Raw genomic sequence first — 13,335 nt, forward strand, 5'->3', positions numbered from 1 at the left:
CACAACGGTAACTGAGTTTCAAACAAATGAGATTGCTAATTTACCCTAAATGAATTTTTTATTACCCTAAAATTCCGGCTAAATTGAGCTGTTAAAAATCCTTGGCAATCCCTATCACCGAATGACACTCAAATTAGTACATGAAAGTGAATAATTGATTCTTCACTAATATAAAAATGAATATTGTTCGCTCTGTAAATGTAATGGTCAAATAAGAATGAAGATAGTAAAATATTGAATGCTCGACAATAGTACTTCAGATTGCAGTTTTCGGCTTATTTTGCTTGTAATTGTCATTATTGCTGTGCAAGTTTTACAGTTTTGCGGTCTACGCCTATGCTTTTCAGTCCATTTGTTAGAACAACTTATAAAACACATCAACTGATCAACTTCAGTGGGACAATACTGCGGGCGGTCATCCGGGCTGTTATATATTTCTGGCGTAAGATTTTTCGTTTTTCATGCTGTAGGTTGTAAAGAGCATGTCTGTATAGTATATACTATATATCATAAAGCTGCATTGAAAAATGTATGGAAGGCTGGTAGGCGAGACTTAAAACATGATATATTACTAAACCGAGATGTGAGGGTGTAGAACGAGTGTTAAGCTATTGCAGTTCTGGTATTTTACGCTTGCGAGTGAAGAGTCGAAGCTAATGAAAGCAACATGGGAATTCTTGACTAAAAAAAATCTTAAAGTTTTGATTTCAGCGACAGTTGATAACGCAAACGGTTGAATATAGCAATTATTTTTTATTCATGTTCTTTCACAATATTTGATAACCTAATTATTATTTTTAACCAATACTTTGTGGGGAGTTAGGAGCTTAGAGAGGAAAAAAAAACAGCTTAAGAACACATCCATGGGACAACATTTCTTCTCGCTTCGAGTCACACACATGTGGAACAGCCTCCCTGATAGCATCGTTGACGCTCCGAGTATGAACATCTTCAAAAACAGACTAGACGAAGCTATGCAGGAGCATATGTTCAGTCTTAAAATGCCTAGCAAATTACGGAGCAGGCAATAAGTCCAGCAGCTATCTCAATCAATCGTCAGTTATGGAAAGATCGGGTTCCAAAGGCCGGATCCATTGTGAATCAAGTCACGAAAAGTTCAAGAATCGGCAACAGGCCATGGGCCTATTTCTTCAACGCCGCCATGGGCCTATTTCTTCTATTCTTATTCTATTCTAGAGTGGCTGAGAAACGTTGGTTCGTACAGGCAGGCTATAGCTTTGCGCCAATGAATTTGAGGGACAACATGCAGTGGGAACAAGAGTTTCGGTACAAAACACTCAACATACATCAGTACCCTGCCGGGTACTGAGGTAGTCAACATTAATTGTTGAGGCCGAGTGCTACTTGAAAATATTTTGTTTACGGCATAGACTCTAGTCTAGTGCATCAAAAGAAACGATTTGAGTATCCTCAAAAAATCTACGTTTTTATGCGAGATTCGGCTGGAGAGTGCCGACGAAGAGGGCACCTTTGGGCTGTTGTCAGGTCGTCTGAATTGAACGTTGAGAGTTATGATAAATATTTTTACGTGCAAGGATTCCATTTTTATATAATGAAGAAAAATAAGGGTGATCTAGACAGTTGTTTGAATTTAAGAGCGTACATCTCACCCTCAGCACAGGGTACTATACGCCCTTTTGCCGGGCAAGATAGATTGCGTTTCCAAAATAATGACATAAAGTGCATCGTTATCGCCATTTGGACAAAGTCCCGCTAATTTTCACATATTATTCCATTGATTGAATTTTCCCTCTACTAAGGAGACTTGCGTACCACGTAATTTGCGGCGCGTAGCAATTTTTTGAGACTCCGGCCCCCTTCTGCTGCTAACATCAGCCTAGTACATTATACTGTTATACATCAAATTAAATGTACTTGTAGCGGCAACGGAATTATTTTAAAAAATTAAACCCAAGTAGACGGGTTGGCGGGCAAAACTGGTCACAAAAGTTGCCGGACAAGACTGGTCACAAACGTTGCCGGACAAGGCTGGTCACAAACATTGTCGAGCAAGACTGGCCACAAACATTGTCGGGCAAGACTGGCCACTAACATTGTCGGGCAAGGCTGGTCGCAAACATGGTCGGTAAAAACTGGTCACAAACGCTGTCGGACAAAACTGGTCACAAACGTGACCAAAAAGACTGATCCCGTATTTGGTCAATCGGATTTGTGGCGTGGTAGCGGCTTGTGGCGTCGCTAGCGCCAGCCACTCTAGTTCGCATTGAAGCTTCTTCTCCGAGAAGATCATAAATTTTAGGATAAGAGAGGCTCAGGCATCCCACTTTATATTTTTTCGTTGAAATTTTCAATTTTTATTCGGCTGCTTCCCTCACTTTCTACAGGATTAGGTATATGAGGTTTTTGGATGCCGTTCATATCACCCTATACCTCTTTTTACGCATATTCCTGTGCCTCATACATAAGTCTAGGTCATTGGGTACGAGTTTAGGTTCACTGGATACACAATATCGCTCCGACTCAGCTTTCAGTAGAAGCTGAAATAAAATATTATTTTCATTTCATCTGACATTTTCTGAATAATATAAGGGCAAAGAAAATTTTCTACAACCATTTATTCTGTGATTGACGTAAAGAACGTAACTGTGACACAAGCGCAGATGTTACAACGTTTTATTCACGTTTGCCTTTAGATAGCATTCGAAAAAGCAGTAAAAATATCATGAAACATATATTGCAAATTTATCAGTGAAAGAAAAATATTTGCGTTCGTTTTGATAATGAGAACAATGTAAGAAATCGAGAATGTTAATTGTTTAACAAGTAAATTTTTTAGATAGGGAGTAGGTAAATCGAATAACTTGAAACATTCATAATTTCCATGCGAAATATTTCATGTCGTTTTACCTTCATATCGGATCAGATTAAGGAAGACGTGAGTATAGTACCCATGCAGTGCGCTAAAAATGGGGCGACTTTTTTCCGAAAAGACGGGGATTTTCACGTATTTTATTGAGACGTAAATTTGTGAATCTACTTTCGCAGAGTTCAATATTTTCGATAATATCACTATTTTTTAAGTTTAAACAACATTCTAAAAGTGTAAATAGCGCCACATGGCATTCATTTAAGGATATTTAATTTTCTCATCGATTCTGTAACGAACGAGTTCTCTTTCATTCAGATTTATTTTTGGAGATCATTATACTTATTCTTTTTTTTTCAGAATATTTCACTCGTATTGGAAAATCTCACCATGAATGAGATTCAAGTTATTCAAGCTATTTACGGGTAGTCTCTTCATTTATTAGTTCATAATTATAATTATTTAAGCGCGAAAAATTTTAAAACTATTTCTCTGAGATTGTTCTACACTAATTTCAAAAATAATGTATTTAAGTTTTTTGTAGAGGTTTATGCAAATGTTCTGTGTATGACGAGGAGCAATGATTGAATCTAACCTTCTAAAGATTTTATTAATTTCCTTAGTAAATTTGTTTAGCGTTACAGTTTTTTAGCCCTGTTTGGAACTAAGAAATAGTTTAGTGTAAAACCGAATTGAATTTCTTTATTTTTATTACTTCGTTGAACCGATCGAAAAGACTGTACATTCTAAGATGATGCGCAATTTCCGGTTTGAATTTTGCCCACAAATCTCATGGGACTTATTCACCTTTTTTTTATCTTGAAGCCTCAGCAGCTTTCCTTCCTATGGCCGCTTCCGCTGTTCATAATCAATACAACTTTACTGTCGGCCAGAAGTGGCCGTCCATAAACCGCCTGTTGTTCCTGGTTTGGAAATCTTGTTCCAGCAGCTGACAAATGCCGGCGATTGTGGCAGACGAGAGGATCGCGTTACTGACGCTGGCGCTGCTGCGCCTGCCTGGGCCAATACTTTCAAAAAAATTTAAGAGATCGTAAGTTCATCGGCCAATCATTGGCGGCCTTTCGAGCAAAATCCACCAATCATAGACAAGAAAATAGGGCGTAACTACTTACGTTCATTTAGCGAGTTTTGAAAGTAAGGCCCTGGACCGTAGTCAAAAATTGTTGAGAGTTCGGAACTCCGTCAAGTGAATTTCTACGTCGTAACTCCGTCAAGTGAATTTCTACGTCGTAACTCCGTCAAGTGAATTTCTCCGTCGTAACTCCAAGTGAATTTCTCTATCGTAACTCCAAGTGAATTTCTCTGTCGTAACACCAAGTCAATTTTTCCGTCGTAACTCCAAGTGAATTTCTACGTCGCAACTCCAAGTGAATTTCTCCGTCGTAACTCCAAGTGAATTTCTACGTCGTAACTCCGTCAAGTGAATTTCTACGTCGTAACTCCGTCAAGTGAATTTCTCCGTCGTAACTCCGTCAAGTGAATTTCTCCGTCGTAACTCCGTCAAGAGACTTTCTTCGTCAAGTAATCAACGAATATTTTCGATCTAAACTGACTATAATCACAGACGAGGAATTGTTCGGGAAATTTCCTATCCGGACTTCTGGAAAGACTACGGCGAAGAAGCAGAACGTGCTCAGTCCATATAAGGCTGTGCCGCTGCTCTCGTATATAAGACATAATTCTGTAAACTCTAACTGCACGGTCGTGTTCAGTTCCTCTACGTGCTTAATGTTACCTAGGTTTCCTTAATTCTCTAAATTATGGTGTTAATTTGTTGTGCACAACCTTTGATTTGTTTAAATTTCAGTTTTTGGGTGCATGCGTTTTTTCACTTCTTTTTGATCACTTTGGCCGGCTCGACAAAACTGCCGATTTTGACTTAAACCTTCAAAACCCTCATCTTTAAACTACTAATCTCTAAACCTTAAAATTATTAACTTGACTGGCCAAGGTGGTCATTCTCTATACTAAGGTGACCTATATTTATGTTCGGAACTGCCGCGCGTTAAATTAAATCATAAATCATTACTACAATTGATTTCTACGTCTAAAAGCACTACTCAATTTGTGCACTTAATCTTAATTGATTAAGGTGAGCCTTGAGCTTTTATTAGCGTGAACTTCTGAACTACTTCTGATTAACTACTGAAATATTTGAATTATTACTTTTTATTAGCTTATTGACTCTATTGTAATAATGCGTTTGTTTTACCAGTATCTCCAGTAATCTTCAACTTCTGCTGCCTTTCTGCCAAATTAAATTAAACCTGGACGCAGCTTTCTATAAATGGATTTAAACTGCCTTTAAATATGAAGAAATGCCCACTAAAAGGAGAAGCTTTGAATAAATTCTGATTAAAATACCGACATTGTTAACTACTTATTAGACATGATACTAGCCCCTGGGGTCTAACAATTGTATCATGCATGGTCTGTAGGCGCCATGACTAATGGCTGAGGTCTGAGGCTGGTATCATGTATGGACTGCGAAGTTAATGTAGCGATGAGGTCTAACCGTCTAAGTTGTCTAATTATCTACCACATACGTACATATTTGCGTTGACTATATATGCTGTTTAAAAAACGCAAAAACATTTTTTTCCGTATGGCCGACTTCGCTCAATCCTTTTTTAAAATTCCATTAAAAATTTGATCTCATTACATTTATGAACGTCTCTCTTACTAAAATGTGATGGAATATATTTTCCAGGTAGTTACACAATTTCTTACCCACATTACGAGAATATTTTAAACGTAGTGCTGACAAACCCCTAATTTTGACTTGCCAAACTGGGTCAGGATGACACAGAACAAAGGCGACTTTTTTAGCGCATTTTCTCATTTATGGAAAAAATGCACTATTGTGCTCGCCATGTCCGTCTGTCCATCCGTCCGTGAACTCAAGTTTTGTCGACGAGAAAATGCGCTCTCTGTCACTCACTGCAGTGAGTACTGAGTTATATTTTTTTCTATGTACTGAGGTTATTAAAGGAGTAGAAGTAACATGCCATGGTTAAGGAGCAATGCCCATTAGATTTGTTTCCTTGACTTTTCCCCGAAATTGTTGTTTCCCCGAAAAATTCCAACCCACCCCGCCCATTCTTCCAGGAACTGCCAGCCTCAGTAGCGCAGGCTTTTAAAGCTACCGGCTCCAGTCCGCGCCTGTCGGTCATATCCTGGAAAGTTCGTACACTCAAACAAATAAGGAGACTTTATCCAAATACCAATTGACTTTTTACCCATTTGGCAGTTATCCTGGCCCAGTCTGGTCCAGCAAAATATAACGTATATAAGTACTGCTGGCAGAAAATGTGTCACTTATAGGAAAACATGACCTATCCAATTTTCTAATATTAACTCTCACCATTACGTATTGTTAGGTTTATATTCAATGTCTAGAAAAATTATTTATTTAAAATTGTTCTTGTTGCTGGACTTTTTTGAGTTATCCGCACTAGTCGCATATGGTTTCATAATATTCCTTATTTCATGTAACTTATTCGAAATAATCTTTCGATCATGTATATTTTTCTATTATTCTCGCAGTTTTGTGCACTTTCTCGTGTTTTAGCTCCATTCATTTATTCACTGGTTCAATCATATTTAATAAGAGTATCTTCTGTTATTTCATCAAATGTTACAATAAATATTATATATTTTATAATTTCTCTACTCATTAAGGATTTTTCAAGTTATCATGTCGATCATGCAACAAGCGACTCAAGTGTCATAACATAACCTTAACTTAGTCTAACCTAAGATATTGCCTCCTCTGTTTTATCCTTAACAAGATTAACCATTCAAACAGTTTTTATAATAACTTTCACTCTGTACATCAATTCACGATAACGCATGACTGCATTCATAGTCAACACTGCAATTGTCGACAGTTCCACAAAGCTCCTTATGTCATCCATTGATTCTATGTAAAAATTATCCCTCAATCAATTGAAGGGCATATAAATTAACGTGGTCATACCGATGAATCCTAATTAAATAGTTTCACACAACTCGCCAATATACCATTATCGCAATAGTTGTTGCGTATGAGTAACATTTGAGGTTGGGTTGTTTTGTACTGCCTTAGGCTTTCACTGCTGCCTGGGGCAAATAATTTAGCATTTTTTATTCTAATTCTCAAACAAATTTGCACTCCTGCAATCATACGTCAGAGGTAGGCGCATGATAAGGAAAAAATTAAAGCTAGAGGAACTCGGAAGAAAATACCGAGCGAATCGACCTATTTCCCAAATGTATAAATGAATAATCTTCAAATGATAAGCAAAAAATATAAATTAATTCAAGCCTCAATTCATTCAATTGGCTCTTCTGCTTCGAGTTCCAGCAATCCAGGCTTCTGTAGAGGCGCTTTGAGGGGAGACGAGGGTGAGGTGAGGCTCAGGCTTCAATCGAGGCCAGGCCTCCGTCAAGTGAGGGTGTGTGGTCGCGTCGCTCGTGCCATCCAGACACGCGTCGCTTGATGCTCGGACACTAGGAGAGTCAATTTATATGACTATGAGTGGGAACATTCAACTAAGAACGATTTAATCTTATATTTACCAACATTTTAATGAAAAGTGTCTTGATAAATTCATTTTCAGCTGCGTTTTTAGCGCATTTTTTAATATGGTGATCACTGGCAGATTATAGTGTATCCTGATTACTGATTTTTTTGTCTTGAGTGGTTGATTATAAGAAATTGAACTTACAAATCACAATCGTTGTTGTAAAAGCTCTGAAATATAAAAAATTGTAATATTTTCTTGTCAAGCTGATCTCAAGGCTCTTGTTTTGTGTGGTGTTCAGCAAACTTTTTTCTTAAAAGTTTCATTCCACGTAAAGTTTGGAGAAATAAGTGTTTGCAATGAACGAATGTTCAAACCGTATTTATGTCACCGGTTCGCAGCTGCTTCAAAGTTGCGATAAGTTACTTGTTATAGCTTCACGATCATGAAACTGGAACACTTGCTTTTGAAGATTTCTATAGTTAAACATTTTTTCTATATTAATTTTGTTTATTGAAAGTGATGAGAATGTATGTGCAATGACAGCTCTCAGTTCAATGTTCTTTTACTCCTACAAAACATTATCAGCATAAATGTTTAGTTCGCTTTATATATTCATGCATTAAAACTTGGTTCATTAACTCTATTTGGTTCAGCAATTAAAAATATCATTTATCTCTTTAACGCATATTATATATTATACATGCATGCTCTACATATATACTGATTAATTCCTGTACATTAAATGACATCTGTCCTAATCACTCCAAATAATCTCAATTAAAGCTTAGTAATCACAGCATAGGCCTAAAGTGATGTCAATAGGCTCTCGAAAATCACTCGACGATAAAAATAAAACGCTGCTGACGAGACGGCGGCCCTCGGTCGTATTCCGCAGTCTAACGACACGGAGAGAAATTAGTGAGACTTTGTACAAATAATGATTCACTTTGGATCTTCCTCACCCAGTATGGCCCGGTGAGAGGGCGTATCAATGCTACGTCCGTTATCTGCTCGTGCTGAGTTTAAGAAAGTGAGTCACTATTTGGATTTCAAGACTCATTAGCTTTTGTGAGTGTGTATGTCGCCATAGAGGAAGCAAGCGCTCAAGTGGCCGAAGCGAGGTCTGCTCTAATTAGTGCTATATTGCTGTTATTTTGCGTCATACTCGTGCGTAGTGAGCAGGCTGTACGCAATGCGTATAGATACGTAAACCCCTACCTTATTTTGCGTCATACTCGTGCGTAGTAAGCAGGCTTTTCGCATCGCGTATAGATGCATAAACCCCTACCTTATTTGCCTCCAACTCGTGCGTAGTGAGCAGGCTTTACGCATTGCGTATAGATGCATAAGCTTTTACCTAATTTTGCGTCAAACTCGTGCGTAGTGAGCAGGCTGTACGCATTGCGTATAGAGGCGTAAGCTTCTACCTAATTTTGCGTCACACTCGTGCGTAGTGAGCAGGCTATTCGCATTGCGTTTAGATGCGTAAACTTTTACCTAATTTTGCGTCACACTCGTGCGTAGTGAGCAGGCTATTTGCATTGCGTTTAGATGCGTAAACTTTTACTTAATTTTGCGTCACACTCGTGCGTAGTGAGCAGGCTATTCGCATTGCGTTTAGATGCGTAAACTTTTACCTTATTTGCGCCATGTCCAATGCAAGAGCATCCGCCGCTCGAGAATTCCTACGGGAAAACGTACGCAGTGTTGCGTATTTTGCTGTTGCAGAGTTTGCCCTCTGTAGATCTAAACCGTGATTATCGACAGAATCATTATCTTTTTATTGTGTAGTTGCGCATAAAAGCCATTGAAATATCGAAGAATGGGGTGCCTCGAGAAGGTGTATAAATAAGTTTTTGAGCGAGTTTGAAATTAATGTTATCATGAAGCTTCCTGTATTAAAGCTTTGTGCAATTTTAACTTCAGTTTAGAAAAACATGATTAATTTTAAATGCATAATTTGAATGCTTAGCTGACAAGTTTACGTACAAAATCACGACAATCGAAGTTCAATCGAAACGAAATATGCAAAATGAGAGCGTATAATGCGATCATAGTTTTCGATTTTGTTTTGGATGTGGTCCAAGCAAAATATATAGTTATTAAACGTTTTACATTACCTGTCAATATTAAATGCATTTGAAACTCGATAAAATCGACATGGCGGCGAATTTAAATGCCTCGCCGATGAAGATCTAAGGTTGTTCTGTAGGGTATATACATGGGACAAAGGGACCACTGCGGGCCAAAGGCCCATAGCAGGTTTCTCGCTGAGTATGACAGATATTGGTCCGTGTTCTCTACCGCCCGTCGGCAGTTTCAATGGGATGAAGTGTACGGATTTACGTTTTGCTAAGAGTTTGCGTTATTAAGTTATTTGCGAATAACTGTTTTAGCCCAGATAAGAGTTTTTTTTTGCTGCTAAATAAAACTATTTTCGATTACTGTCGCTGAAGCTTTTGAAATTACTGTGAATTATATTTTGAGGATAATATTTATAGGGATAATTTTGAGTTCAAGTTTAAACTATTAGTTTTTGAAGTAAAATGTTGACACGATATAAATTGAAATTATACCTAATGGGGCAACGGGCCCACGCGTGTCACGAGGCAAAGCGCCCATGGTAAAGTCTTGTGTTATACGCACAACATTAGATTTGTCTCAATGACCTTTCCAAAAGTATGACTAGCTTTTTGAATTACAAATTACACTTCATATTGCATGATTTTTTGATTTGCCGCCTCAAGGCAGCAGGTTTGGTTTATAGTTTTGCGTATTTATTACCCCTTATCGAGTTATTGACTCTTGCCTTGCCAAAAGTTGATTTCAGCCAACACCAATGAGCCAAAAGTTGATGAGTTTTTATGGTGTTGGCTGAAATCACGATTAAGTACGAATTCTCTGCACATAATATCTGCTTTATGGACGAAACTGGAACCAAGCTTTTTTCTAATCAACTAAATGTATTTTTTCTAGTCAAGGATACATTTTTCATGTCTAGGACGAATTTTTTATCGCAAGGATATATTTTTTAAGTCAAGGATATATATTTTTATGTCAATGAAATATTTTTCTTCACGTCAGTGATTGACTTTTTAAGCCATTAGTATATTTTTTCAAGTTTAGGATATGATTTTTTGAGTTGTTAATGAATGAATGCCATATTTTTTATTACATGTTTCTTATTTTTAACTGTAAAGCGTTGTTTTATCATTTTCGAACGAAAAATATGCAATCGTGGTAAGGGACCAAGGGTGGGCGCCTTGCCCCGAGCCCATGGGCCCATTGCCCCAGGGGTGAGCCAATGGGCCCATTTTAACACTGTTTACAAATAGTGTTTCATTAAAAATTGAATAACTCTATAGGAATCTAATTTACATCATACATTCCTCATTTGTTGTACCTTTAAACAAAGCAAAGAACCACCTCGTATCAATTAAAATTTCATCAAAATTTTAGTTAAAAAAAGGGGGGGCCAGCTGCCCCATGTTACCCCTAATTTGTTTGAATAACACAAGTCCAAGCGAAAGCTTAAATATAATATTGCATGCTGTATAATTTTCAAATTTCTGATTTCAGGTCAATGCAAATAGGCGTTGCCATTTTTAGAGTACTGTGCCCTCCTAATTATACAAAATAATAATCAAACTCTGTAAAATTTTAAATATAAGTACTTGAAAAACTTCAAGGAGGGCTTATTATTAAAAAATATGCTCATTACTTCGTAAATGAGAAGTAAAAATAAGTATTAGTACAACACCATATAAATTAAACTATAACAATTAACAATCGAATATATATTAAAGAGGTGATAAATAAGGTGCATTATTGAACGTATAAGCTATGTTACAATGCACAATGGCGGAGTTGAAAGTCTTTTAAATTGGCTGCAACAATAATAAATAAATTATTCAATGAATTAGAAAGCATTCAAAAGTCCGGAAAAATATTCTTGTCTTATCAACATGCCGGTAATTTGCATATGCATGAGATCTAAACAATAACAATTATGTACGATCGCGTTGTCGCCGTAAATCTGAGTAACAAATTACCATGATATCTCGTATTATGTAACAGCAAGAACGCCGTTTTTTCCATTATTTCGTATAGTTCACGTACGTCGGTCTACGACTCGTTTACTTTAGTCCGTATTAGCGACGAAGGTCGAAGCTACAAGACTCTGTTTGCTCTGCTCAATCCTCGATCTCAATTTCGAGCGATGCGTGGCTGTGAAACGCGGCCTGATGGCGCTTTCTTTTGGCCTACTGCCGCGTCAATTTTGAATAATGGACATTAAATGCAAAGAGACAAGCTGTTCATGGCGAAGAAGTAGACGTTCAGATAGAAACAATCATCAACTTTATGACAATCACAATTTAGAAATGATGACCAGTGCGTGCCTTAATTGTACGTGCGATCGTTGTTGGGCGTGGGTCCCGGAAGACAAAGTCCGCCGCCGCGGCCTGTGGCGGAGTTTCCTAGAAATGCGACGCTCACGAGCCTCGTACCGGGAACTGCTGCCCACACCCTCTTCTCTCCTCGCTACCCTCACTGCCCTTATCCTCGCTGCCCTCACTGCCCTTACCCTCGCTGCCCTCACTGCCCTTATCCTCGCTGCCCTCACTGCCCTTACCCTCGCTGCCCTCACTGCCCTTACCCTCGCTGCCCTCACTGCCCTTACCCTCGCTGCCCTTACCCTCGCTGCCCTCACTGCCCTTACCGTCGCTGCCATCACTGATATACCCGTCCGTAATATTATCACCCAAACTGCAGGCGAGGACATCAAAATACCCAAACGTAAAGCACTGATCCTGACTCCTCTTGCACGTGTTATCTTTCTCTAATTCATCAAATCTATTGTGTTATTATTTTTATTCTGGAGCCTATTCATCATCAATATTCATCTTTTGCCCTGTCAGAGTTCTGCATTTACAGTTACCTAGCACGTATATGATAATATGATTAACTAATAATTTTAACAGCTATATTTAAACCGTATTGCTTTAGTTTTTTCCAGTAAACAATATGAAAATATTGTTATTATCTACTGTCATCCATGCTATAACGAATATTAAGTCTTAGCACAGTTTATTAACATTTAAATATAACTTTCACAATTATGTATTATTATCAAAATCTCCTAAGGTTCTATTATTAGTGCATTACCAAGCATATCGTCTCACCATCAATATAAAAAAATTACATCAATAACTCGTGTTATAATTTGAGTTAACATAATAATTTGAGTTAACAGGCAAGTTTCGTCAGGGATTCAAGACACAATGATCGTAAAAATACAACTAAATAAGGGTATATATGTTTGCTAACTTCTTAATAATATATCCGAATAACGAAACTGCAAAATAACTTGTTTACATCAAGTGCTTTGTGCTGCGGCGAACACTTTTCGGGATTCGTTGCGTTGCGAAGCTTCAAAATACTTCAGTGCTATTCAGTATCAATATTATAGAGGCTCATGTTATTATAGTTCAGTGTTATTCTATGATATGACTGTAGTATTATAATATAAACACCTGTTATTATAGTTCAGAGTGAGGCTATAATTTATATGCAGCGATATTTTAGAGGCTTCTTATTTCCATTGGTGTATAAATTATTAATTTCGAATTTACACTTATTTAATATCATTTTAACAAAATTATTTTATATTTATACATGTTAAATTGGGTCCATTATTTAGAATAACCTTGGATATTTTTATTTACAGATTACTAATAAAATAATTGAGAAATGTTGGCGGTTGTATAAATATCCAAAGTTAACTTCAAGTTAAAATCAGTCTACTATGTCGATACTATTTCAAAATTACAATAGATATAAGAAACCATAAAAACGAAGTATTCTTACTGATATTTTTTATCATGTAGATGATATAAATCGAAATATTAGTTTATCTATTTGACTTTGTGCATCGCTAGTAACTCGAATGTTCCTGGC

This window comes from Hyalella azteca, unplaced genomic scaffold, assembly GCF_000764305.2.
Source record: "Hyalella azteca isolate HAZT.00-mixed unplaced genomic scaffold, Hazt_2.0.2 contig16063, whole genome shotgun sequence".
Taxonomy (NCBI): domain Eukaryota; kingdom Metazoa; phylum Arthropoda; class Malacostraca; order Amphipoda; family Hyalellidae; genus Hyalella; species Hyalella azteca.